The sequence below is a fragment of the Zootoca vivipara genome, chromosome 14 (assembly GCF_963506605.1).
Source record: "Zootoca vivipara chromosome 14, rZooViv1.1, whole genome shotgun sequence".
Classification (NCBI taxonomy): Eukaryota; Metazoa; Chordata; class Lepidosauria; order Squamata; family Lacertidae; genus Zootoca; species Zootoca vivipara.
The window spans coordinates 50246607-50273793 of NC_083289.1; the positions used below are offsets into that span (position 1 = coordinate 50246607).

General features: G+C 47.1%; 1 long non-coding RNA gene across 1 annotated transcript in view; it reads left to right on the top strand.

Moving 5' to 3' along the window:
- LOC118093303 (uncharacterized) overlaps nt 1–27187 on the top strand; it is a 171037-nt gene that overhangs the window by 48602 nt on the left and 95248 nt on the right. Inside the window, exon 2 of the long non-coding RNA XR_004693617.2 lies at nt 21608–21785. This is a non-coding gene — a long non-coding RNA (uncharacterized LOC118093303). The remainder of the gene's footprint in view (nt 1–21607; nt 21786–27187) is intronic.

Genomic DNA, 27187 nt, shown 5'->3' on the forward strand with positions numbered 1-27187 from the left:
CAAGGAGTGTGGTGGAGTCTCCTTCTTTGGAGGTCTTTAAGCAGAGGCTTGACAGGCATATATCAAGAATGCTTTGATGGTGTTTCCTGCTTGGCAGGGGGTTGGACTGGATGGCCCTTGTGGTCTCTTCCAACTCTATGATTCTATGAAATCCCGTGACGGGGTGAGCTCCCGTTGCTCGGTCCCAGCTCCTGCCCACATAGCAGTTCGAAAGCACGTCAAAGTACAAGTAGATAAATACCGGTAGGTACCGCTACAGCGAGAAGATAAACAGCGTTTCCGTGCGCTGCTCTGGTTGGCCAGAAGCGGCTTTATCATGCTGGCCACATGACCTGGAAGCTGTACGCCGGCTCCCTCGGCCAATAACGCGAGATGAGCGCCGCAACCCCAGAATCGGTCACGACTGGACCTAATGGTCAGGGGTCCCTTTACCTTTTCCTTTAAAGGTAAAGGTAAAGGGGCCCCTGATCATAAGGTCCAGTCGTGTCCGACTCTGGGGTTGCGGCGCTCATCTCGCTCTATAGGCCAAGGGAGCCGGCGTTTGTCCGCAGACAGCTTCTGGGTCATGTGGCAAGCATGACAAAGCCGCTTCTGGCAATCCAGAGCAGCGCACGGAAACGCCGTTTACACACCCATAAAGATGAATGTGTAATTCCTTTACACACCCATAAAGATGAATGTGTTCTATACAGGTTAAAATGGGGACAGGGTACTTAGAGAAGACTGTAGGAATTTGAAATACCCCGAACAATGTGCCAAGCATGCAGATGCACGTTCCAATTGCATGTTTCCAAATTCCTCCAGCAATGCTACATAACACCCATTCCACATTGGTATGAGATCCATCTGTTGGCATGGTAGCAGCTACACCTTGGAACTCCCTGCGTATTGACATTAGGCAGACACCTTTACAGCCCTTTTCCCCCAAGCCTGCTAAAAAAAATAAAATTGTTTAGACAAGCCTACCCAGATATCTAGGATGCTGATGTGTGTGTTTTAGTTGTCTCCTGGTTTTCATTTTAGGAATGTTTTAAATACGGTAGTTGTGCAATTTGCTTTTAGCACTAATTTTATTGTTCTAATCTTTTAGTGAACTACTTCAAGGTTGTTGTTTTTAAAAAAACAAAACAAGCAGCATATAAATTGTATGAAATTGATTGATAAATAAATATTATGCATTTTGGCAGCAGTCCAGTAAGAGAGGTGCTGAGCTCCAAACCTCTACAGCTCACACATATCTGATACATTCAAGGTCAATGGGAAATGGCTATAGAGCAGATGTTTCAATGAAAATTATTCCAGGTTCCATCTCCACCAACAGCTAAGACTGCAGGACTGTCAGCACTCACTCAACTGTCAGGTCTTAAGCTCCCACACTTGCTTTTCCATTGAAGAATGCTGGAAGAACTCGGTTTTCACTAATTTTATTGTGATCTGCCCTGATCTCCGCCTCACAAATGAGTGGGTCCATTGGATTTTGCCCTTCTTCGATGCATTTCTCAGCTCAAAAAAGTATGTCCAATCGCATTTAGAAACACAGGTTGTGCAAGAAAAGCACATTTTAAATCATGAATTTCTGTGCAGATTTAGCAAATGCATAAGGGAGAAGGACAGGGTGGATTTATGGGTGACCACATGCAAAAGCAACTTGGACCAGAAAACAGGGTGACCCCCCCACCCCACCCCCTGCTTCCTCTGTGTGGTCACCTTTTAAGCTTCCATGTCTCGTGGGGAGACCTCTGTGCTTTCGATTCCAATCATACTTTTGGTAACACACCAACTATTTTCTGCCAATTGGTCTGCTCTTCTAGCGCTGAACCAAATTACATGTTTGAGGCTCCATTGCAACACGATGGCATCTTCAGCACCGCTTATGAGTCAGAGGCATCGAGGTTTGTAATCTGTAAGGAATATAATAGGAGCTATATTAAGTTTTATAGACTGAGTTTTTTTGTCAAATTATAGCCACAGTCCAAGAGAGATATTACTTGCATATCTTATGGTCACTCTTAATCCTTCCTGTTCTATCCTGAAACCAATTTGTTTCTCTGGCCCATCCCACTTTTTTGCTTGATGGCTTTTTCTGGGTCGAAACGCATCAGTTCCACCCAATGTTCTGCTGGTATTGCTAGATCTCAAGGGCAGCCTCAACTCAAGAAGCCCAGAGATTCATCTGTACAAAGTTATATATTTCTTATTGTAGAGGAGAATTCTCATTAACACTGCTGGAATTGGAGAGGGGTAATTTTCCTCCTCGCGCTTGTGCAGTCCTCTTTTAAAACTCCTGGTCACAACACCTATCTGGTGCTAGCTCCTTCTTCCCCTCCCGCTCTCTCCTTTTGAATCTCAGCCCTGACTGCTACTAATTCCAGGAAGTCCTCCCATAAAAATGAGCATGTCTAAGGAACTTGCAGACACAGTATGTGGCGGCGGGGGAGGGTACCACTAACCTAGAGGGATTTAACCAGAGGTTGGTCAGTGCCATTAAATGGTAGAGGAAGAGGCGTAGCAATGGCTGCTAGTCACAATGGCTATACAAAAACTCCATGTTCAGTAGTACTCTACGCTTAGGCTCATGTGGCAGCTGCTGTGAGGCTGGGAAGTGGTGGCAAGCTGACAGAACTGTATTTGCAATGCCTGGCTTACCACCAGAAAGTTATTTCTAATGTTTAGCAGAAATCTATGTTCTTGTCATTTGAATCCATTTGGTTAGGGTCCTACCCTCTGGAGCAGCAGAAAAAGTGTTTGCTCCATCTTCCATGGGACAGCTCTTCAGATACTTGAAGGTGGCTCTCAGTCTCCTCTTCTCCAAGCTAAATATATCCAAATCTCTCAACCATTCATCATAAGGCTTGGTTTCCTGGCCATTGATAATCTTGGTTGCCCACCTCTGCACACCTTTCAGCTTGTCCATATCCTTCTTAAGTTGTACTGCCTAGAACTGGATTCTAGGTGGGGGTCTGACCTGTAGGTAGACTAGAGGTAAACCTCATAGAATATCATAGAAGATCATAGATCATAGAGTTGGAAGAGACCACAAGGACCATCCAGTCCAACCCCCTGCCAAGCAGGAAACACCATCAAGGAATTCTTGACATATGCCTGTCAAGCCTCTGCTTAAAGACCTCCAAAGAAGGAGACTCCACCACACTCCTTGGCAGCAAATTCCACTGCCGAACAGCTCTTACTGTCAGGAAGTTCTTCCTAATGTTTAGGTGGAATCTTCTTTCTTGTAGTTTGAATCCATTGCTCCGTGTCCGCTTCTCTGGAGCAGCAGAAAACAACCTTTCTCCCTCCTCTATATGGCATCCTTTTATTTATTTGAACATAGCTATCATATAACCCCTTAACCTTCTCTTCTCCAGGCTAAACATACCCAGTTCCCTAAGCTGTTCCTCATAAGGCATCGTTTCCAGGCCTTTGACCATTTTGGTTGCCCTCCTCTGGACACGTTCCAGTTTGTCAGTATCCTTCTTAACTGTCGTGCCCAGAACTGGACACAGTACTCCAGGTGAGGTCTGACCAGAGCAGAATACAGTGGTACTATTACTTCCCTTGATCTACATGCTATACTCCTATTGATGCAGCCCAGAATTGCATTGGCTTTTTTAGCTGCTGCATCACCTCTGTTGATGCAGCCTAGAATTGCATCTGTCTTTTTTGCTGCTGCTTCACACTGTTAACTCAAGTTAAGCTAGTGGTCTACTAAGACACCTGGATCCTTTTCACATGGACCGCTGGCAAGCTAGGTTCCCCCCATCCTATATTTGTGCATCTGATTCTTCCTGCCTATGTGAAGAACTTGGCATTTGTCCCTATTGTTAAACCATTGGTCCATTTACTTGAGTATTGTCTATGCTGTCTGGCTGCGGCCATCGATGGTTTCAGACTGAGGTCTCTCTCTGGCCTACATGGAGATGCTGGAGATTGAACCCAGGATCTCCTGTATGCAACCTAATGATCTAACCACTGATCTATGTCCCTTCCCCAATGCAGCAAGGACTCTGGACTCTGGCAGGCTTGGGGCTCAATGAAGGAAATGGACAAGGAAGAACTTGTTGTTCTTTGGGGAAACAGGTCTTTTGCATAAATTTGAGCCTCGTGGGGTGCCATAGGAATGTGGCCGATCAATCTCTTGCCTTCCAGCTCCTGTGTTAGAGGAACAAATTCGCTAAAGAGGCAGAGGGGTCTTTGTGAACAACATGGCATTATTATTATTTCTCCCTTTCCTTTTTCTTTGCATAGTTTTTACACAATAGTTAGCCAGCCCTCTGGGGGGGGGGGGGAGAAAAGAAAAAGGGAAACCTTATCTCAGGATTCTTCGAGTGATTTTACCAGCAGGAGGCTTCGGCAGGAGGCCGTGATGTTCTCTTTTGTGATCCAAACATGGGTGTCGGGAATTATGCAAGGAAGATTTCTCTTTGGGGAAACTATTTATAAATTGCAACCTATCTCCCTCTTCTACCCCCTTTCAAGCTGATCTGCTAATCACACATTGCAGTATTTAACCAGCTTCCATATGTCAAAAGGACTTCATAGGGCAGCCTTCACCAAGCTGGTGCCCACCAGGTGTTTGGGCCGGATGGGTGTTGTCACCCAAAAACATCTGGATGGGGGCCAAGGTGTCAGAGGTTGTTCAACAGCCTTATAATTTCTTCCTGTGCCCTGCCTCCTGCCCCAAAACGACTTGCAAGTGAACATTTATTAAGGTAAAGGTAAAGGTAAAGGGACCCCTGACAGTTAAGTCCAGTCGCGAACGACTCTGGGGTGGGGTTGCGCCACTCATCTTGCTTTACAGGCCGAGGAAGCCGGCGTTTGTCCGCTTCCACAGACAGTTTTTCCGGGTCATGTTGGCAGCATGACTAAGCCACTTAGCTGTTTACCTTCTGGAGCGGTACCTATTTATCTACTTGCACTGCCATGCTTTCAAACTGCTAGGTTGGCAGGACCTGGGGCCGAGCAACGGGAGCTCACCCCGTCGCGGGCATTCGAACCGCTGACCTTCCGATCGGCAAGTCCAAGCAGCACAGTGGTTTAAACCACAGCACCACCCGCGTCCCTTGAACATTTATTATAGCAGACTTAATGGCACCAACTCAGCATTGTGGAAAGAGCAGGATATAGTCTGGTTGCTCCTCAAAGGTGAAAGGGTAGCAACGCAAGAAGAGCCTGCTGGATCCGGCCAATGGCCCATCTAGTCCAGTATCCTGTTCTCACAGCAGCCAACCAGATGCCCCAATGGGAAACCAGCAAGCAGGACCTGAGCACAAGAGCCCTCTACCCTCAATTGGATTCCAGAAACTGGTATTTAGCAGCACCGCTGTCTCCAACTGTGAAGACAGAGCATAGCCAACATGGCTAGTAGCCCTCGAAAGCCGCCTCCACAAATTTGTCCAAGCCTCTTTTGTAGACATCCAAGTTGGTGTACACCGCTGCCTTCTGTGGGAGCCAGTTCCATAGTTCTCACTGCATGAAGAATCACTTTCTTGAATGTTCCAGCATTCAGCCAGTGCATTTCCAAGCACAATTCAAAGTGTTGGTGCTGACCTTTAAAGCCCTAAACGGCCTTGGCCCAGTAGACCTAAAGCAGCGTCTCCATCCCCATCGCTCAGCCCGGACACGGAGGTCCAGCACCGAGGACCTTCTGGTGGTTCCCTCACTGTGAGAAGCGAAATTACAGGGAACCAGAGGGCCTTCTCGGTATTGGCTCCTGCCCTGTGGAACGCCCTTCCAACAGATGTCAAAGAAATAAACAACTATCTCACATTTAGAAGACATCTGAAGGCAGCCCTGTTTAGGGAAGTTTTTAATGACTGGTGTCTTAATGTATTTTCTATCTTTTGTTGGAAGCTACTCAGACTGGCAGGGGAAACCCAGCCAGATGGGCAGGGTATAAATAAGAAATTATGATTATGATTATGATTATGATTATGATTATGATTACTACTACTACTAACCTCGTTGGGTGTCCATGAGTGTCTAGTGTTATGAAAGAAGGAGAAAAACATTTCTCTACCCACTTTCTCCAAGCCATGCATAATTTTGTTCTAACTCCCTGAACGGGTATCCCTTTGGCCTTCCGTATGAACCGAACGAATTGTTTCCATGAAATATCTTACTCTCTAGATCTCCTGCTTCAGAATGGTTTTGTTTACAGAGTTTGATTTGCTGCCTTCACGGTTGTCTTGTTGGATTGTAATTACATTTTTAAATCTATTTTTATTTGTACGTCACTCAGAGAGCTGCTGCGGTTGGGCAGCTAATAAATGGATGAATGGATGAGTGAATAAAACACCTTATGTGGTATAGGAGTCATCAATTTGAGCCCTGCTTTCTCTTGTATGAATCAATCTCCTTGAATGTTGAAATCAGCACCAGAGAACCTTCCCTGCAACCCTCTGTGGGTTTTTTGGGGGGAGGAGAGTGTATGGCCAGTGAGGCCTTCTCTGTGATGGTGCCTAGCATGTAGAACTCTCCTCCCGGAGAAATCTGCCAATAGCTTTTCTGCTTTGTAGAAGGGCAGCTGAGAACATAGGAAGAGTCAGGTCTTTGGTCCATCTAGCTCAGCAATGTCTACACTGACTGGCAGTGGCACTTTGGGTTTCAGCTCTGCCTAGAGATGTCAGGAACTGAACCCAGGACCTCTGCCCTGGCCTTTTAACTTCTGGCAGTTGATGCTTTAAATGAGTACTGTTTTCTGTGGGTGAGTCTACACACAAGGTGAAAAATGCTATAAATAAGTCAGAAATTAAATTGTTATAACAACAACAACAAAACGCTATGGAAAATAGCTTAGAAATGTTTTTTGCTCTCTGGTGCCAACTGGTGCTGCATGTTTATAACACATTCAAAACGCTGTTTCTTGACTAATGTAGCTTAGTCCTGTGTTTTCTTACCCTGATTTTTTCACTGTAGTGGTATGAGTTTTAGGGAGGGGGAGACGAGTCTGGGTAATATCCTGTGCCCCTTCCAGGCCTACTTAGAATCTAGCAGAAGAGGCTGCGGTACAAGCCATAACAGTTCCTTTGTTAAGGGAATGGCATTGGCTGGCCAGTGAAGTGCTGCCATTTACCATGTCTAAAGAGGTTGCTCTGTTGCCATAGAGACAAATGTGTGAACCTTTTTCCACCTCACCCATCAACCTAGGATGGAGAACAATAGGCCAAGGGGGTCTGTGCATGAGAGAATGGGGTATGCTAGTTTTGGCTGATATTGGGAGCTGGGGTGACACAGAGAAACATTTGCTTTGTGCTGGACCCTAAGCTTTGACTTGGGGCTTGGCTGGAAACCTTATGGGGGAACAAGATCTGCTGTTGTGAGCCCCTCCACCCTATGCTCAGGTTGTGCATGTGTGTAAATAAAAGCATAAATCCTAAAGACGCCGCAGTCTCCATTTCCGAACTTTGGGAAAGCACAAGCAACTATGGAGTCTCTCGCCACTCAGATATTAGGGTCCATGCAACAGTGTAGTTATTATTTACTTTAATGATTTATAGCTTTTTGATCCATTGTCTTAATTAGGGTAGCTGGTGGAGGCTAAAAATGGAAGGGCCCTGGGTTTCCCTGGAAGCATATTTCTGGCCAGACCAAAGCACAGTGCTGAGCTATGTGGACCTCTGATCTGATCCCACAGGGCTTGTCTGTGGTTCTGACCATTGATGCTTTGCCCTGGTGATACAGATACAGTAATCGCCCCCCAAAATGTCGCCAATGTACATTTGCTCTGTCCTTATTTTCTTTTGAGGAGCATCCTCGCCAAAGTATTGGACTCGGCAAAGCTGAGCTCGTCTTCCCCACCTCCCTCTTGCCCTTTTGCTCTCTGACCCTCCCCCTAAGTGTTCCTATCCTCTACCGGAGATTCAGGCAGAGCTGTTTGCTTAATGCACACAGCAGCTCTTTGAGAAGGAAAAGAGAATGGACAGTGGAATGGCACAGAAGTGTCACTGTGCAGCGATTTCCGTTTCGCCTTTGAGTCCGGTACCAGCAAACCTCGACTCTGAATGTGAGATCAGAAGGGAAGGAAGAAGGGCCCCGTTTGTTCCTTCTCGCATTGTGACAAAATGCTGGAATGTGATGGAGATTGGCGTTGGGAAGGAGCCAGTTCGAAGAAGTCTGGGCTTGGCTTCATCCCTCATCCTCCCTCCCTCTTCTCCTCCATAGTTAACAGTCAGGCCTTTTCTCTTTTGCCCACAAACCTTCCAGCATGAGGGTAGGGATGGGCACATCAACCAAAGCCCACCCCGTTTTATTTTGGCTGGCACTCAATCAAAAAACTCTGTCCCATTTTTTAAAAAAAAGATGCATGGAAAGTTTTCATTTAAACTGTATGCATCATTGCATGCCATTCTCCCAAACTTGCAGTTTTCAAAACATTAAAATGCACATTTTAGGCGCATTGCAAAATCTGGACAAGCGTGTCATTTGATTGGGAGTTATGTTCTTTTTTAATAATAATTTTATTGGGTTTTATGAAAGATGCTTTGAGTTGCCATGGGGAGGAAGTGGCAAATAAATGTAATAAATAATAAATATGGGAGGAGAGGACTTCTGGTAGTGATCTTTATTATAGAAAAAGGGATGCTGCCAGGACCTCGCTGGTTTTGCTCGTGCAATGGATGAAGGTCTGGGGGAGAGGAAGCAGCATTTGTTGAGAGTTTATTTTCTAGGTAAACTCCCATTTAATTAACTGCTTCTGTATGTCAGAAAGTCCATCAGCCATTCATCTCTCATGCACATGGAATATTCTATCGCTTTGGCTTTGATGGACAGGGAAGAACAGGAAGAGCTATAGATTCGGCTCCTTTTCGCCTGACATAATGAAGGCCCAATTAAGAATGAACTATCTGTGCCTTCCCTTCTTCTTTTTTCTCTTTCACTTCCCCTCCTTCGTTTCAGCTAAGGCTTTTCCACGAGTTGCCTTTGGCACCTGCTCTCTGTAGCTTTGGCGCTTCCCGTTGGACAGGAAAATGGGCAGGGGTGGTGTTGAGCCTCGCTCCTACTCTTTGACACGGGCAGCTAGAAGATGTGGGGGGCTTCCCTTGCGCTTGACCCAGAAGCTGCTCTTCATAGGACTGTAGAGTTGGAAGGGGCCCTGAACACCAACCCCCTGCAATGCAGGAATCTCAACTAAAGCGTCCCTGGCAGATGCTAACTCAACGCACCCCTCTTTCACAAAACATCACCTGCCCTTCTAGGGCCAGATAAGGCTGGAAGTGGCATGCAATGTTTGCACAGTGTAGGAGGATGGCACGAGAGTTACAAAACGCAGGCACACAAAAACCGAGCCCAATTCTTTCTATCTAAAAGGTTAAATGCCATTAATATTAGGACAGTTGGGACAAGATCAAAATCTATATCTAATATTCAATCAAATGCCACAGTTTTTAAATCATTCCCACAGCAAACTATGCTCAAGCTGGCTTAGAACATAATTAGCTAAGTCACAAAATGTAGCAAAATTTAGATCACCAATACATTAATGAGAAGACTGTATCCTCCCATATAACCTGCCTGGGCTCTGAGATCTTCAACGAAGGCTCTTCTCTCAATCCTGCCAGACTGGCTCCCTTCTTGCTGTTCCTCTGCCGTCAGGTGAAGACTGTTTGGGGAACGGACTGGTTTTCTTTTATTTTGTAAAGGAAATGGCATTTAAATAGTGCTGTGCTGTTTTCATTATCTGAATTTTACTGGGTGCGTTCTAACTCTATTAGAGTTTAATTGCTTTTAAAAACAATTGTCTGCTATACCTTCTTTAGCTTTTTGTATTTTATCTGCGTTGTTTTAATTGGTGTAAGCTGCCTTGAGTCCCGGTCTGGGGATAGGGTGGGATGTCAATAAATATACACAACAACAACAACAACAACCATCACCAATTTGTAAGAACAGAGACTGAAGTATGTGCAGGCAGCCAGGGCTGGCTGTAAAGCACAAGCCTGGCGTTTGAAAACATGCACACAATCCAGAAATCTCAACATTTAATTCCTCCCCCCACTCCCCAAAAAGGCTTAATCTGAAGCTGTCCAGCTGTGGTTTATAAGTACCAATCTATTGCTTTGCAAGTTTGTAATTCCAATGCCCTTAAAGCGTAATGATAGCTAATCTATCTGCAGGGGGCCGGAGAGCCGCTCAGCTTTGCTGAGACATTAAGGAAGATACTGTAAGCTGGCGACAGAAGAAACAGAAGGCTTTATTATAGAAATGTGCTCCCAGGAGTCCAGCGCGTTCCTCTGTTCTCTGGGTGGTGCAGGGCTTGGCTATTATTCTAACTGTCGTTCACCAAGACGCTTATTTGCAGTGCTTATTTCCAGGGCATTGAATAAATGCCTCTCCTTTTCAAGAGGGAGAACGGCGACAGGTTTTTTTTTTTCATTTTTAGCAATTCTCAGCCCACACGGCCATGCCTCTGTCGATTAAAAGAAAAAAGCGCCAGTCTTTCTGGACCGAGTAGATTGATGTTACAGGAAACATGGGGTGGGGAGGAGAAAGGGAGAAATTCCACAGCCAGGGAGGTGGGGAAAGGCTGACCTGGAAGCCCTTTGACTTCTCCCGTGAAAGATTAACTACCTATATCACGGTGCAACTGGGAAAGATTTGCAGCTCAGTGTAGGGTTACCAGATCAGGAGCACCCAAGACCTTGAGATTTCAGGGCGCAAACCTGAGACCTAGGGGCAGCCCTTGATGATGTCATAGAGTGGCCCCGAGTGATGACACAGGGCAGGCCCTGGAGATGGGGGTTAATTAGGAGAGGGGAGCAGAGGAGGGCAGCTCCCGGCACAAGTATGTGCAGCCAGCAACTGCTGAACTGGAGCTTACAAACTGCATTGACAGTCTTCTTAATGTATGTATCAAAGGCACTCTCTCCCACCTGGAGATTCAAGCCCCTACCTGCCACCTGGAGGGGGACAGGCAAACCTGGAGACTTCAGGTCACACTTGGAGGTCTGGCGACCCTATCTCAATACTATTTTTATTTATTTACTGTTATATTATTATTATTATTATTATTATTATTATTATTATTATTATTCCATCTCCACCCCAACCTCCAGGGAGGCATACAGACTTCCCTCCCTCTCCATTTTACAACCCTGTGAAGTAGGTTAGCCTGAGAGATGTTGGCCGGTCCAAATCGACTCAGTGGGAATGAAAACCCTAGCCTCCCAGGTCCTGGTGTTTATTCCTGCTTTATAAGTAGGGTTGCCACCTTTGTTCTGGCAAAATACAGGACAGGGTAGCACAAAGGCAGCTGGGGAGCGATTTTTTTTTTCATATTTGTTGTTGAAGTGACTTCGAAGCAACGCATTACAATTTTTTGCAGCCTAACAGGATGGCCCCTCTGGGATTTGTCGCACAAGTGCATACATACACACATACACACAAATTTGTAAATCTGTCCATGCTTGGCTTCCCAGAACTTAAATGCATGACCTTTCACACACCCTTTTCAACACTTGCATTTGGAGATGATCCCTAACTTGTCAGAGAGAGACAGAGACAGAGAGAAAGGAGGATGACCTGAAATACAGGACATAGCATTTTACACTGAAATACATGACAATCCTGTATTATACAGGACAGGTGGAAACCCTATTTACAAGCTGGGAAATGGGACCTGAATTACCGAAGGCAGGCATCTGAATTTATTGCTAAGCAGAGTGCAGTGACGGTAGCAATGTGGAGACTTTTCATGTCAGAAGATACTTTGGATCACCGACCCTGCTGCCTTTGAAAAATCTATCTATCTGTTACCGAGAGGTCATGCCTGCAGTTCCATAGCCTTGGATCACAGTCTTATGCAGAGATTGATAACTTGTGGCCCTCCAGATCCTTCTCATTATCCCTGATCGCTGGCCATGCAGGGACTGATGGGAACTGAAGTCCAGTGACCTCTGGAGGTCCACAGGTTCATAGAATCATAGAGTTGGAAGAGACCACAAGGGCCATCCAGTCCAACCCCCTGCCGAGCAGGAAACACCATCAAAGCATTCTTGACATATGCGTGTCAAGCCTCTGCTTAAAGACCTCCAAAGAAGGAGACTCCACCACACTCCTTGGTAGCAAATTCCACGGCCGAACAGCTCTTACTGTCAGGAAGTTCTTCCTAATGTTTAGGTGGAATCTTCTTTCTTGTAGTTTGAATCCATTGCTCCGTGTCCGCTTCTATGGAGCAGCAGAAAACAACCTTTCTCCCTCCTCTATATGACATCCTTTTATATATTTGAACATGGCTATCATATCACCCCTTAACCTTCTCTTCTCCAGGCTAAACATACCCAGCTCCCTAAGCCGTTCCTCATAAGACATCGTTTCCAGGCCTTTGATCATTTTGGTTGCCCTCTTCTGGACACGTTCCAGCTTGTCAGTATCCTTCTTGAACTGCGGTGCCCAGAACTGGACACAATACTCCAGGTGAGGTCTTACCAGAGCAGAATACAGTGGTACTATTACTTCCCTTGATCTAGATGCTATACTCCTATTGATGCAGCCCAGAATTGCATTGGCTTTTTTAGCTGCTACATGACACTGCTGACTCATGTCAAGTTTGTGGTCTACCAAGACTCCTAGATCCTTTTCACATGTACTGCTCTCAAGCCAGGTGTCACCCATCCTGTATTTGTGCCTTTCATTTTTTTGCCCAAGTGTAGTACTTTACATTTCTCCCTGTTTAAATTCATCTTGTTTGCTTTGGCCCAGTTGTCTAATCTGTTAAGGTCATTTTGAAGTGTGATCCTGTCCTCTGGGGTATTAGCCACCCCTCCCAATTTGGTGTCATCTGCAAACTTGCTCAGGATGCCCTCAAGCACATCATCCAAGTCATTGATAAAGATGTTGAATAAGACTGGGCCCAAGACAGAACCCTGTGGCACCCCACTAGTCACTACTCTCCAGGATGAGAAGGAGCCATTGATGAGCACCCTTTGGGTTCGGTCAGTCAGCCAGTTACAAATCCACCGAATGGTAGCATTGTCTAGCCCGCATTTTACCAGCTTCTTTACAAAAATATCATGGGGCACCTTGTCAAAGGCCTTGCTGAAATCAAGATAGGCTATATCCACAGCATTCCCTTCATCTACCAGGCTTGTAATTCTGTCAAAAAATGAGATCAGATTAGTCTGACATGACTTATTTTTCAGAAACCCATGCTGACTTTTAGTGATCACAGCGTTTCTTTCTAGGTGCTCACAGACCGTTTGCTTAATGATCTGCTCTAGAATCTTTCCTGGTATTGATGTCAGGCTGACTGGGCGGTAATTGTTTGGGTCCTCTCTTTCCCCCTTTTTGAAAATAGGGACAACATTTGCCCTCCTCCAGTCTGCTGGAACTTCGCCTGTTCTCCAGGAATTTTCAAAGATTATTGCCAGTGGTTCTGAAATCACCTCTGCCAGTTCTTTTAATACTCTTGTATGTAGTTCTTCTGGCCCTGGAGACTTGAATACATCTAAACTAGCCAAGTATTCTTGTACTACCTCCTTACTTATTCTGGGATGTGTTTCCCCTGTTGAATCATCTGCTCCATATTCTTCAGGTCGGGCATTGTTTTCTTTTTTGGAGAAGACTGAAGCAAAGAAGCCATTGAGGAGTTCTGCCCATAGCTGCCAAGTCTCCCGTATTCCCTGGAAAACCCCCGTTTTCCCAGCTGTTCCCAGCTGAAAAAACGGATTTTTTTGTTTTTTCCCGGTTTGCTTACTGGCTGGGGGAGGCTCCTTCTGTGCAAGTCTGGAGTCTCTGGACATGCGCAGAAACGTTTTCTGGCGTGACAGCCATTTTGGAACTGTGCGGAGCATGCTCAGAAGCGACTTTTGGTGCTGCTCTGCCCAGTTCCAAAATGGCTGCAGTGTGACTTCTGGCACGGCGGCCATTTTGGAACTGGGCAGAGCAGCATCAAAAGTCGCTTCTGAGCATGCTCCGCCCAGCTCCAAAATGGTGGCAGCGCTACTTCCGGTCTGTTACTTCCGGTCTGATCCCTTATTTCTCCAGCAGGAACTTGGCAGGTATGGTTCTGCCCTTTCTCTATCCCCTGTTCGCATTTCACCATCTCCTCTAAGTGACCCCACTGTTTCCTTGTTCTTCCTTTTGCTACGGACATACCCATAAAAGCCCTTTTTGTTGCTTTTAACCTCTCTAGCAAGCCTGAGTTCATTCTGTGCTTTAGCTTTTCTGACTTTATCTCTACACGTGCTGGCTATTTGTTTGAATTCCTCTCTGGTGATTTCCCCATTTTTCCATGTTTTGTACATATCCCTTTTAAATCTTAACTCAGTTAAAAGTTCTTTAGATAGCCACCCTGGCTTCTTTAGGCACCTTCCATGTTTCCGTCTCATTGGTATTGCCTGAAGTTGTGCTTTTAATATCTCCCTTTTAACAAACTCCCAACCATCATGAACTCCCTTCCCTTTTAGTATTTCTGTCCATGGGATCTCAACCAGCATTTCCCTAAGTTTTCTGAAGTCGGCTTTCTTAAAGTCTAGGATTTGAGTCTTAGTATGCTTGGTTGCTCCTTTCCGCTGAATAATAAACTCCAGAAGAGCATGATCACTCCCACCTAATGATCCTGCCACTAACTAGGTGGATACCCCACTAACCAGGTCATCACTATTGGTTAGAACCAGATCTAAAATGGCTGATCCTCTTGTTGCTTCTCCCTCATCCTTGGTTCCTCATCCTTGGTCTAGTTCCCACTGAGATGAACCGCCTGTGGTGGGGCTGTAGCATGTCAGACTGCAGGCCGATGAATGCTATAAGAATAAAATGGGGAGAGGGAGAACCATGAACACCACCTTGAGTTCCTTGGGGGCAAGACATGATAGAATGTTATTGACATCTGTCTGTCTCAAGAGACAATGGAGAAGTCTCTTCTCCTCCAGAAGAACTTGGGCTGTGCAGAGCAAGACATTTGGCACCAGCTGGGGTGCAGAAGATGCTGGAAGGAGGTGTACAAGGCGTCATTCAACTGCCTTAGGGACTCCACTCTGGATTTGTGAAGGGTTGTTTCTTTTCTCCTTTTTTGAAATAAATGTTTATTTGATTTTCCAAAATATAAACATACAACAAAACCATTTCCAAAACCAATTATTGAGATTACTCTGAATCTTCTGACTCCCCCCCCCCATCCCTTCCATGGGTCCTATTGATTCTATTTCAACTGCATATCAGTACTTCTCCAATTTTTGATCTAGATTATCTACACATTCTGTCACATTTCAAGTGTGTTTAAAATCCTGCTAATGTTTGGACCTGTTTACGAAGATTTTGTGTATACATTGTAAACATTTCCCATTCTTCTTTAAATTTCTTGTCTTCTTGGTTCCTGAGCTTCCCAGTTAGTTTTGCCATTGCGGCTGTTGTAGCAATGTAGGGTTACTCTTTAGCCTTTTCCTCTCCTGAAGATATTCCACAAAGCAGCAGATATTTAGGATCAGAGTTGTCCTTCTTTCTCCTAGATGGGCTCCCTTCCCCATTGCTGACAGCTTCTAAGAACCACAAATGAGAGCTGAGGGCAGGGTTGGGACCAAAAATGGACAAGCTGCCCCAGAAGTCCCCCACCTACCCCTCCCCTAACACCATACACAGAGCATATTGGCAAGTGGTGGCATGGGCGTACCCAGGATCAAAGCTAGGGGGGCACACCAGCCACACACCCCAGCCACTCACCCCAGCCACCCGATTGGCTAGCTGGCAATGACGTGGCCAGGATCCCCCCAGGAGGCATGGTCAACATCCACGCCCCCCAGAGGAAAGGGGGCCATTTGCAAGGCAGCACACGGAGCCACCCGCGCTTGCACTCCTGCCTCGCCCGCTCCTTTAATGGCAGCGGTGACTAAAAGGAGGTAGCAGCAGCAAAGCTGCCTCCCTTGAAGGAAACCTGGACCTGGACCTGGGCTAACTTCAGCCCACACTCTTTCAAGTCACAGCGAACACAGCACAGAAAGTGCTGCCCCACAATGCTCCACGGCACTTCATTTGCATGTGACTTGAAGGAATGTGGGCTGAAGTTAGCCCAGGTCCAGGTCCAGGTCCAGGTTTCCTTCAACGGAGGCAGCTTCACTGCTGCTGCTGCCGTTTCGCTTCAGCCAAGCAGGCTGAGGCGGAGCACAGCAGGCAGCGTCCCTGCCTGTCCTCTCCAGCTGCCGTGCTTCTAGGGGGGCAGCTGCCCCCCTGCCCCATGTTAGGTACGCCCATGAGTGGTGGGTTCTTCTTCATTTGAGGTTTTTAAGCAGAGGTTGGATGACCCAACTGTCATGGATACATTGCAGAGGGTTGGCTTAGATGACTCTCGGTGTCTGTTCTATGAGACCAGGCCTGAGTCACTCTAGACTTCCACAGAATGTTGAAGAGGGAACATGACAGTGTTAGGAACTGGAGATATAAGTCCTGACAGTCCGCTATCAGTATGTGTTTTTAAATGGTGTTTCATATAAGCTGTCAGGATGGAAGAGATAAAAATTGCAGATGCTTTTGTAGTAACAACAGCAGCAGCAACCCAAAAAGGAAAAGAAGAAAGTCAGATTGGAATGTGTCAGGGAACTGGTTCAATCCAAAACGGCGCTTTGGTTTCCAAATTATTCATTCAGCGCTGATTGCCCAGCTCGGCGCTATTGTTCAGACGGCAGTGTGATACCTTTTTAGCAAAGTGTGGTTAAGTTCAGGGAAAGTGAATGTAAAAATTACTTTGTGCTCATCAGATGTGCTCCCTTTGTGCTTCGGGGATTATACGTCTCTTTAGTTTAGTGACAGAAAGAAGTTTGGCAGCTTTTAACATCTGTTATTACCGCACGGGCTCCTGCGGCGATGGATGAATGTGCTGCGATCTATCCCGGCTGCCTCCTCTGCAGCGGAATTGCGTTCCAGCAGCAAAATCTTTATCGGGCGCATCTCTCAACTGCCGTTCGAGACTTATGAGGCTGAGGCTATTGTCAGGCGGGGCTGAGAGAGAAGCCATGTGAATGCCGAAAGTCTCTGTCGTGCGCCAGATGGATTTCAGTCGAGGGCTGGCAAGTCATCGATAAAGATCACCGCATTAAAGCACCCCTTCCCCAAAATGCTTCTGCTTCTATCCACACCGTTTTTGAACTACCCTTTCAGATTAATCCGGGCAGTGCTTTTTTTTCTATTTAAAAAAATGTTTAGGGGTGCTCTCATTTTGACTCAAGAAAACCACCATTTTATAGTTCAAATCGGGGGAAAATAAATACAGTAAATGGATAAAAGTACAGAGATTCACAAAATGTTTAGGGGAATGCGTACCCCTACATCCCATCAGGAAAAAAAAGCACTGAATCCGGCTAACAGGCAAAACCTCCACCTGGTGCTTGGATTATTGTGGGAGAAAGAATTGTAGAGACAGAGGGGAGCCAAAGGGTCATCTAGTCCAACCCGCTGCAATGCAGGCATCACAGAATGGGGGAGGGCGGGGAGAGACTTTAAGAAGAAGAAGAGTTTGGATTTGATATCCCGCTTTATCACTACTCTAAGGAGTCTCAAAGCGGCTAACATTCTCCTTTCCCTTCCTCCCCCACAACAAACACTCTGTGAGGTGAGTGGGGCTGAGAGACTTCAGAGAAGTGTGACTAGCCCAAGGTCACCCAGTAGATGCATGTGGAGGAGTGGAGACACGAACCCGGTTCACCAGATTACGAGTCTACCGCTCTTAACCACTACACCACACTGTGTAGTAATCCACAGTCCCCGACCCCTGACTCCACACTTGCGCAGGTTTAGGCAAATCACGCTCCCTGTGTTCTAAAAGCAGGTTTGATGCCAATGGACTAGCCCAAGAAATGACAAAAGCATCATAAAATTGTATGAATCATAGACACATAGAATCATAGAATTGTAGAGTGAGAAGGGGGTCACAAGGCTCATCTAGTCCAACCCCCTGCAAGGCAGGAATCTTTTGCCCCGGTGTGGTGCTCGAACCCATGACCCGTATGCTGATATATGCAGTCAGGCGCACATTTGAGAAGGGATTGCTGCAATTGAAAGAGAGCAGGTGCCCAGCTCACCTGGTGACAGTCTTCCCACTCTGGTGAGCTGGATGGCATTTCTGTCTGCTGAACAGCCCTTCAAACATAGGACTGCCTTCTGTCAAATAGGACACAAGGCCACAAGGTCATAAAAGTAAAGCAGCGCAAAGACTCCTCTGCTCCCTGGCAACGAAAGGTTTCTGACCCACCTCCAACATTTCAGAGTTTAAAACTGGGGGGGGAGCTCCTCTTCTCTCCCCTGTCATCACCCCAAGGACCACTGCGTGGAGGTTCTCCTCCACCTTATGGATGCTGCTATTTCAGGGGAGAGGAACCCAGTCAGGACCTTGCCTCTCAGGCCTCATTTGATAGGTGTGCGGGCTGCTTGCTATGCAGAAATGTGTTTCTCCCACACACACACACCTAAGATATCCATTAGAATTATCTGCTTTTCCTCCTCTACTTGCCTATCAGTCTTTTATTTCTTCTCTTTCCTTCTCTATAGTTTCTTCTGTCACTTTGTCTTCTCCCTGCTTTTTTTATAAAAAAAAATCCCAGGACCCCTCACATTTTCCCCCTCCCTGCCCATTAGCCCCATTAAGCTCTAATCTGTTGGTTACGTGCAATTAATTGCCAATTTAAGGGATTTTATATGTCTAATAGAGGTGCCAGTGAAGCTTTCCGAATCTGGGCTCGTTTTTACAGGCTCTGGGGGCTTGCAAAGCTTGCCTTGGGGAATTCTTTCCCAGCTCAAGTTAAAATCTGAGCCGTAGAAGAACTCTGGACTTCCCACACGTCCAGCCCTGCCCTGTACCCCAAACACCAGGGGCATACTTTGGTAATCTTTCAAAAGGTGGCAACCTGTGAGAAGGCAAAAATTGGCACCCCCAAATGAAGCTACTCAGTTATGAAGCTTCCCAGTTTTGCAGCCCCTCAGCTGCCGGAACCACGCTCAATCTGGCGCTACAAACACTCTCCCTCCAAGACCCCCAGTCCCCCAGGTGTAGTTCTCTTGAGGAGACAAAAAATATTTAGGGGCTGGCTTCAGCGCCATTTCCCCCCAGGGCTTCCCATGGGTGGTCCAGCCCAATCAGGGATCACATCACCCTGCAGCATAGCCAATCAGAAGTCACTGGAGGCAAGCGAGAGGCATGGACAGTGAGGACAAGCAAGGGCAAGGCAAATAAAAAGCAAACCAAGGTCTAGAAAAAGCCATCTGATAAGGGAGGCGTTTATTGGGACTGCTTGAGGTGTTTACCAGAAAGCCAACACCTCAACAACACCTGTGAGTACTTTCAGCTCCATCCTAATTACCATCTTACAATTGAGCCAGCAGTCAGGTGTCTGAATTATCTCACTGTCACCTGGCTGCACCTTTGTTTTCCCTAAGGAATTGTTCTTCTCTTTCTAGCACAGATGTCAGACCTCATCCTGAGCATCTCTCGCTTTCCCATGAAACCTTGGGGAACCCATCTATCTGATTGATTATGCTGTAGCCATTCTCCCTCCAGATACCTTGCGAACTGCCCGAGAGATGCTCTCAAGCCAACATTGTCTTTGTTAATATTTGCTCGCGGACTCATTAATGTCTCTCCAGCCCCCGACCTGCCTCCTTTGATGTGCTGACCCCCATCCTTTTGGTCTCTCCATCTTCTCTGGCACTCACCTTGGGGCTGCATATCACTCTCTTTGTGGAACCATCCAGCACTAGATTATAATGGCCTTTTCTAATCTTGTTGTCCGTAATGGGATTTTTGCCCAATACATCTGAAATGTGTAGATATGGATTTCGAAGATAATAAAATTGCCTAATGTGCAGGAGGGTTAAGGCCACGCCAAGATTGAGGTATCTGAGTGCAAAATTCATGCAGAGTACGCCAGATGTGAAGGGCACCTGCATACCAAAATGGCTATATCTTCCTTTTGAAATGCATTTGAGGAGGGGGCTGGGTCCCCCCACCCAGTTTGTCATTGCAGAACAAAGGAAATGCTAATGATATCTACATGTAGACTCCAGGGGTGGACGTTTCTGCATAAGACCGCACATTTTTCGTAACAGTCCTCACAAAATTTCATTAGCATTTCAGTGTGCATTCAAGCTTGTGTGCAATGTATACATGTATGCCTAATATACACATGTATACCTAATAGTTGTTGGTTTATGTCTGTCTGTGTAGAGAAGTGTTCCCCAAACTTGGTTCTCCAGCTGTTTTTGGACTACAGTTCCCATTACCCTTGACCACTGGTCCTGCTAGTTGGGATGATGGGAGTTGTAGTCCAAAAACAGCTGGAGAACCAAGTTTGGGGAACACTGGTCTAGAAAGACAATGGGGTGTGTCTACTAGGATGAAGTCAAACCACTGTCTTAGCAGCACTAAAGTAACCTTCCTGGAGGGCAAGCCTGGGAAGTGTGTGTGGAGGTCCTGGGCTGCCCAGATGACAAGACTCCCCTCTTGGCCTCACTGATGTGGTCCAAAGGAAAGCAAAGCAAGACGTTTGGCACCAGCTGGGCTGCAGGAGTTGCCAGAAGGAGGCGTACAAGGTGCCATCCAACCTCCTTAGGGACTCTGCTCCAGATTTGTGTAGGGTTTACTCCAGGGGTCAGCAACCGCTGTTATCCGTGGGCCGGTCCACCATCCCTCAGACCATGTGGTAGGCCGGACTATATCTGGGGGGGGGGGGGAATGAACAAATTCCTATGCCCAGCAAATAACCCTGAGATGCATTTTAAATAAAAGGACACATTCTACTCATGTAAAAACACCAGGCACACCCCACAAATAACCCAGAGATGCAGTTTAAATAAAATAAAAAGACACATTCTATTCATGTAAAAACACACTGATTCCCGGCCCATCCGCGGGCCGGATTGAGAAGGCCAGGGATTCCCAAACTGCGGCCCTCCAGATGTTTTGGCCTACAACTCCCATGATCCCTACCTAACAGGACCAGTGGTCGGGGAAGATTGGAATTGTAGTCCAAAACATCTGGAGGGCCGAAGTTTGGGGATGCCTGGAGAAGGCGATTGGGCTGCATCTGGCCCCCAGGCCTTAGGTTGCCTACCCTTAGCCTTTTCTTCTCCCAGAGATACCCCGCAAGGCAACAGAGGTTTAGGATCAGAGTTTTCCTCAACACAGCATGTGCAGAGACCACCTTCTTTACCACTGGACCCACTGTTGGTCTCATCTGCTTAATCCACTAGATCCTGTCTTCACATGCAGCGGGAAGTCTCTAACTCACCAACAGGGCCATCTTAAGCATATCTGGCGCCCTGGCACCATGGTGCGAAGATCCCTCCAGCGGCGCCCCCGCCCCGCCCCATTTCCCAGTGCGGCTGTCTGGCGGTCCGGCGCCCTGTCGCCTTGCGCCACCCAGCCTTGCCTTAGAGCTGGCCCTGCTCACCAAGGGTTTGAGACCCATCAGCTACCCCCACCTGGTTCAGCTGACCAGTCAAAACCATTCATGTGGTCTTCCTGAGAAGGCTTTGATGTTGCAGGCAATGGAATACACTCTTGACCATTGTCCTTCGATTCAACTGTCTGTTTGAAATGTCAGGTCTGCTATTTCCACAGGTCTTTTTTCCCCCTCCCTCCCTTGACCAGATGTTAACCTTCTCTCTTTGGCCGCTGTTCCTTTTTTTGCAGTTCAAAGGCCACCTTTGCTGACCCGGTCCTTCCAAGACCTTCAGAAACCCTGAGTCCATTGTGCCTGGCAGCAACACACAGATGATGAGAAGGCAAAACCCATGACTTCCGCTGGGGAACATCCATTTGGCGGCTGCTTTCGGATGTCAGCGGTTAGCGTTGAGTCTCCGGCACCGAGGTAAGAGGTGACCTTTTCAGTCAAGTCTATGGGGAGAGGCATGAGAAGCAAAGCACAGTCAGAGGCTGGGAGACTGGGGGGGGAGCAGCTTATTTCTGACAAAACACACGTTAAAAGGAACCCGCCCACAGCGCTCGGAGGTCTGTTTGTTTTGTCTTCCCAGGCGGGGAATACAAATGGCCTTTGACAATGGTTCAGAATGGAAACGGCATTTTGCGTCTCAACATACGTCTGGAGATATAGACAGTAGTCGATGAATGATCTGGTTTTTTTTTGTTGGTACTGGGAAATCTGTGTTGCAACTGTTGTGCTGGTGATCTGATGCTCTAAATGGCAAAGATGCGTACATGTTCCTTAAACGAACCCAAGGGCAAGATGGGAGTTCTGTCACACAAGGCAAGTCGTTCCTAGCTTTTGCCAGCATCAGGTGGTCAACCTGTGGGGGTGAAATAGCCCTGAAGTAAAACCCGACCCCACCACCTCTAGGGCTCCCAGATATTGTTGGGCTCCAATTCCCATCAGCCACTGCCATCCTTGGCTTAGAGCAGGCATCCCCAAACTTCGGCCCTCCAGATGTTCTGGACTACAATTCCCATCATCCCTGACCACTGGTCCTGTTAGCTAGGGATCATGGGAGTTGTAGGCCAAAACATCTGGAGAGCTGCAGTTTGGGGATGCCTGGCTTAGAGACTGCAGTCCTTTAAATGTGTCGATGTCCTTTAGACTTAACATACTTTTCCATGTATAAAACACCCCCTATTTTGGGGAAATAAAAAATAAGAAAAGTGTGGGGGGGAGATTGCCCAGAGTTGTTGAACTTTTTTAAAGGGGGGTAACGCCTCCTAACGCCTGTCCCCTCGCCGGCTGATTGCCCGCCCAGTTGCCGCAGCAACACCCAATCAGTGCCACCCCTTGCCACGGACACCAATAGCGCGCTGCCAACCATCTCTGGCTTGTGCCATCAACCACGTCACCCCAAGGCACTGCCCACCTATAAGACGACCCATGATTTTAAACACAATTTTTCAGTAAAAAAACAACAACACCTAATCTTATATGTACATGGAAAACTACTGGGTAGGAAATGTGGTAGTTCATTGGTACCTTTGCTGTGAAATCTTCAGTCCCAGCTTGAATGGCAAGACTCATGGGACGACTCTTCCATTGGAAACATTCCTCTTTTCTGGGACATGCAATATTGCCCATGATAATTCTGCGTCCTAAGGCTGGCGTTCACTATGAGTGCAATTCCCTGCTAAAGTGGCATGTTGTGTCTTAAGGGCCTAGGGACGACTCCTTTGCTCGTGACCATTGTGCAGGGTTTCATCCTTCCGCTGTCAGAAAGGAAAAGAAGAATTGGGGGGGGGGGCAGGGGAGAGAAAGGGAGAGAACTTTTGAATGGATGTACAGAGTCAAGTGCGTCTCTGGCAGTCTGCAATTTTTTCGTACCGTTGTTATTCAAAATATGCTTTTCATAAGGACAAAGAGGACCGTTTTAGTGGAAACAAAATCCTCTAAGCAGTTGCACCACTGGATAAAGCGATTATTTCCATTACTCCTCAGGAATGCAAGGATGGCGTTTTTGGTTTTTTTTTTAAAGGAAGGGGTAGTTTTCGCTTTGCTAGAGCATTTTGAGTTTTAGAAGGATAACGGCTGAATTGCAATGAAGCTTTGTTCAGGGCTCTGTCTTTTTGGGAAAAAATACTAGGTTCAAAGACCACAACCATGTTTCCGAAGCAATTGTTCGCCATCTCCATTGCCTCTGTCCTCAAAAAAAAAAAAAAAAAAGAGGACAGAAAGCAATTTTGTATTAACTTTTTAATGAGAACATTTATAAACAAGCAATCAAGATGGTGTGCAGTAAAATCATTAAAATGCTAGCTTTCTGGCTGGGGTTCCATTTAGATCTCATATAACCCCTGTTTCCAAACAGCTACACTGGTTGCCTGCTCATTTCTCATTTCCTGGCCCAATTCAAGGTGCTCACATTAGTGCTTAAAGTCCTGATGACTCAGGCTCCAAATATCTGAAGTACCATCTTCTGCTTCCCTACAGACCCTCTTGGGTGCTGAGATCGCCCGAGGGGCCCTCTCGGTGGTTCCTCTTCCGTCAGAGGCTCAGGGTGGGCAGCCTGAGAGAGGGCATTCTCTGTGGTGGCCCCTAAGTGTAAAGTTCACCTTCATTATGCAGCTTCTGGAGGAAGCCGAAGATGCACCTCTTTGCCCTGGCTTTGAACACAGAAGGTGTACATTTTAAAAATCCAGCTAACTTTGAGAGACAATGGAGTGTGCCTCCAGGGGTGAAGTCAAGACTACTGGGTAAGCAGCTCCGTAGTGACCTCCCTGGGGCACAACCCTGGGCAGTGTACATGGAGGTCCTGGGCTGCCCGGGCAACAACCCCCCTCTCAGCCTCACTGATTTGGTACAAAGGAAAACAGAGCAAAACATTTGGCACCAGCTGGGCTGCAGGAGTTGCCGGAAAGAGCCATCCAAGGTGCCACCCAACCGTCTTAGGGATTCCACTCTGGATTTGTGTAGGGTTTACTCCAGGCACCCCCAAACTGCGGCTCTCCAGATGTTTTGGCCTACAACTCCCATTAATCCCTAGCTAACAGGACCAGTGGTCGGGGAAGATGGGAATTGTAGTCCAAAACATCTGGAGGGCCGAAGTTTGGGGATGCCTGGTTTAGTCCTTAGCCCTTTTCTTCTCCAAAAGATCTCCTGCAAGGCAGAGGATGGTTAGGATCTTCCCAGGGGGGATGAGCCCCTTCCCTCTACAGCACATGCAGAAATCACCTTCTTGACTGTTGGGCCCACTCTTGGTCTCTCGCCCACTAATTCCAACAGAACCTGTCTTCATATGTGTGTGTGTGTGGGGGGGGAGTCCCTAACTCAATGAGGGCTTGAGACTCATCGGCTGTTTATTACTATAATAATAAACTATAAAACCATAACATACAGAAGAAATCACCAACAGTGAATCTTGGGTGATGTTTAGGGCATGAAATAGTGACTAATGTGTAGAGGGTTCGCCCAGTGCTACAAGCGAATAGTGCAAGAAGGAGCTACCTTGTGGCTGTCCCCAGGCAATGCCCGAATGGGACCTGAACTTCCTTGAGTGCATTTACCTGCAGTGGCGGAGGAAACCTTTTGGGCACCTGGGGCGCTGCCCCAGGGGCAGGGCCAACCGCCCATAGGAGCGAAGGATGGGGTGCACCACATGGCGGCCATAGGGATGGGCAGAGGAGCAGCTAGCAGCGGCGGCGCGTGTCCCAGGGGGGTATGTTGTTATCGGTGCACATCCAGGGGCCACCGGTGGCAGGAAGCATCCTGGGGGGGGGTGCCACCCACGGTGATGTCACCCCCCTCAGGGATGGCACCTGGGGCGAGCTGCCTCCACCGCCCCCTCCTTGCTACGCCTCTGTTTACCTGACTGTACTGTGGCCTTGAGCTGTGATCCTCTTTGGCTTGCTTGAATAGAGGTGTGTGTTTAATATGTACTGTAGAAACCACTGACTTCTGCATGGTTGGAACATAGCCTTCCATGCCAAGGCAAGTCACATCTGTTGCTGTGCCAGTTTTGCTTCTTCCACCACCAGCACACTGCTCCCATAAGTTTGCTCTTGGAAGTATGCCATTCTTTGGCTGAGAATGGTTTCTCTGCCTCTGATCTTAAGCCTGTTTTTTTCCCCTTCGGGACGGCTGTTTTCACTCACGTGCAAATATATGCAAATTTGATGGCTTAATTGATTAAAATTCATGCAATCAATTGGCTTCCTCAACTGGGTATTGAGACAGAAACTCTGTGGCCTATTATCAAGGGAGGGCAGCCAGCACACCTCACAGGGCCCCAGGAGTCTTTGGAGACTCTCAGGGTTATAGGTTTGAGCCCCGTGTTGGGTGAAAGATTCCTGCATTGCAGCGGGTTGGACTAGATAACCCTTGTGGTCCCTCCAGCTATGATCCTGGGTCCTCTGGATATAGTAGAGGAGGCTCTAAGCAGTCCTTGCTTCCTTCGTAGCACCTTCAGACTGACAAGAGACGGCAGAGAAAGCCTGTTGTCTTTCTAGATGGAGGTGGGACCTGACGGCGAATTGTAGGCTTCAGCTTCAAGACAAGCCAGTCCAGGATGGAAAGGACAAAAGACAGTTTCGTTATCTGCGTTTATGTGCCTGCATCTCACCGACATTAAGATGAAAGATTCCCACAGGGCTCCTTCAATTGAGTGCTGCAAGAGTCTATCATTGAGTTACCAGTGGATGTAAAATAGATCTTGTGACAACCAGGAGATCTGAGCTGTGTCTCGGCATGACGAATGGGGCCGGGAGGGTGGGGGGAGGGGGGAGTGTGTTTTGACAATTATTAAGCGGAGCAGTTTTGGGACCTGTCTTTTTGGACAGGCATGTGCAAAGAGAAGAAATGAATTCATTTCACTCATAGCACAATTGTTAATTATGATGAATGGCTCCAGGCTCATCTGTTTCCTCCACCATCCACCTCCTCCTCCTCCTCTTTTCTGCCAGGATGCAGTCAGTCCTGCTGGGCCAAGAAATCAAAAGTGGCTAGTTGCTCACAAAATCTCCCTTTGAGGGAAAGAACAGCCCCCCCACACCCCGTTTATTTGTTCAAAATATTCAGTGGTACCTCAGTTTTCGAACGCCCCCATAGTCATAGTTGAATGTTTTGAAATTAGAACACTGAAAACCTCTTGTCCTTCTTTGCCTCTTCCAGTTAACGTCCATGTTTGCAAATTATTGAAAATACACTTTTTGGCAGGGGCTGTTCTCCTCCTCTCCCTCTTTCCCTCTCCCAATTAACCCCCGTCTCTGAAAATTATTGCATAAATCTTCCAGGGCCCAACTCCTGTGATATCCCTGGGGACCACCCCATGACATCACCAGGAGCTGTCCCTAGATCTCAGGTTTGGTCCCTGAAATCTCAAGATCTGGGAATCTCTTCACCCGGCAACCCTATCTCCACATGCCTCAGCAAGAGTAACAGTCAGCCCAGCCAGTATATGGACTTCTCTGATGCCGAGAGCTGGCTAACTATAGCTTGACTGTAAAGAGGCCTGCAAAGGATTTGGTGCCCAAGGTGTAGTTACTGTTATGCAGGCTCAGATAAGAATAATCAGAGCTGCCGGACATAAGCTGATGATTCCTCGTGAGCATCAGGAAGGAATTAATCCATGCCAGGTGCAGCATTTGCATATTTGGCAACACGTAACGAGAGGCGTAAAGCTGTGTTCCACATGGACCAACCATGCCTTGCCGTTGTGCAACTTCCCTCCTAATTCCACAACCACAAAACCCGAAGTTCTGCTGATTGAATAAACTGTGCCCATTGAGTAGATCCATGCCCTTGTTGATGACATTAAGTTTGCAGGCTGCAAAGAGTGCAAT